Genomic DNA, 2,113 nt, shown 5'->3' on the forward strand with positions numbered 1-2,113 from the left:
CGCACAGGTGAAAACAGCCCTTTCAAAAGCCAAAAACACAGCATCAATGGGACCAGATGGTGTCCCAGGCTGTGTCTTGCACAAACTACAGAACAAACTAACCCCACACCTAAACACGCTGTTCAACCTCAGCCTCTCCACAGGCTACGTGCCCATAGAATGGCGCACCGCAATAGTTATTCCTCTCCACAAAGGAGGGGCCATAACTGACCCTGGAAACTATTGCCCCATAAGCCTGACTAGCCTGGTCTGCAAGGCTATGGAGTGCATCATCATGGAACTCATTAACAAAGACATTGGGAACCTCTAAACACTTGACCCGACCCAGTTTGGCTTTGTTAAGGGCAGATCATGCCTACTAAACCTGGTTGACTTCTTCGAGACAGTCACCAAGGACATAGACGAGGGAAAGATGGTTCACACAGCCTACCTTGACATTGCCAAGGCTTTTGACACCATTCCCCACTCGGGTATTACAGAAAAACTCACCAGCCTGAACATAAACCCCTACGTCATGAGATGGGTTGCCAACTGACTTACAGACAGAACTCACACGGTAAGAATAGCGGGCTCCAGGTCCAACTCTAAACCAGTCAAAAGTGGTGTCACACAAGGCTTGGTCCTGGGACCCCTACTGTTCGGCATATACTTCTCAGTTGTACAGGCAAACACAGGAGGACTATGGCTGACCAAGTTCACCGATGACTGCAAAGTGGAAGCCATAATTGACTCTCTGGCTGACACGGACATCCTCCAAAAGGGCCTTACTGAGACGGACACCTGGTGTCAAAGTCATGGCCTCAAGCTAAATACCAAAAAATGCATAGTCATCCAGTTTGGGAAAAACAAAACACCCACGAATTACCACATAGGTGGCAGCTCCCTTAATACAGAAGAGGTAATAAGAGATCTGGGGACCTAGGTAGATAGTAATCTCTCCTTTGACAATCTTATTGCCAAAGTAGTTAGGAAATCCTTCTATGTGGCCCATCTAATTGCTAAAGGGTTCGCATCTAGAAATAAAGAGGTTATAGTGCCCCTCTACTCGTCACTCATTAGACCCATCATAGGGTACAATGCCCCATTTGGGATGTACCTCACAAGACACTTCCAACAGCTGGAAAGACCACAAAAGTACCTCACCAAGAGGATTACTGGTCTCAAACATATGTTCTATGCAGCCCGACTGAAAAAACTCCATCTGTACTCAGTGGCATATCACTTACTCAGAGGTGATCTCTGCCTAACTTACAAAGCCATGTCCAACTCAGAATTGATGGACATGCTCCACCTAAAGAAATCCAAGTCACTGAGAGCCACACGCTCTAGTGAGCTAAACCTCGCCACAACAATAAATAGAACATGCTGGAGGGATAGATTCCTGTCACAGAGACTCCCCATGCTTTGGAACAAAATTCCAAATTACATCAGGCAGAGCCCCTCACTAACACTCTTCAAGAGAAGCCTTGACGAGTGGATGGGTAACAGAAAATACACCCCTGGGATCACTTCATTGGCTCTGCTTGACAGAGGATTAGTTAATTAATCAATGGGGCGGCGAAAGCCGACACACTCTGGCTAGGCTTATAAATGCCCTCGGGCAGATAGCCTAGTACCTACCTATGAACCTAAAGCCACCTAACCTGTCTCTGGCCTAGAGAAGCTACCTTCTTTAGTGAAATAATGAGTTATGAAATTGATAAGATGTACAATGTTTTAAAAGCATTGTGAAAACAACCATTACCAGTGCACAGCTGGATTCCTAGCTATAGCTGGGAAGTGACACCGCTATGCTAGACATTCCTAAGGGGGATGAGAGGTCCAGCATTCAGTGTACTACAAGTACTTATGGGAACTAGAATATACAGTGAATCACATTCAATTTTAAAATAGTTGCTTCTGTCCTGATAACCTACTATTTTCAGCTTTGCCAAACTTTTAACAGAGTGAACTTTTGCACATATATGATTATTAGTGCACTTGGCAACAGCTCTTACATCCTAAGCTGGTCTTAAGGGAGTAAAGGTTACTCTTGACGTGAAAGGTTCCCATTGGCCCCCTGTGAGCATCGTTTGCGCTAGAGGTAGTACAAAAGTGGACATGCTTTCAGGAA

Source organism: Protopterus annectens, chromosome 3.part0, assembly GCF_019279795.1.
Source record: "Protopterus annectens isolate FY-2018-M chromosome 3.part0, PAN1.0, whole genome shotgun sequence".
In the NCBI taxonomy this organism is placed as follows: Eukaryota; Metazoa; Chordata; order Ceratodontiformes; family Protopteridae; genus Protopterus; species Protopterus annectens.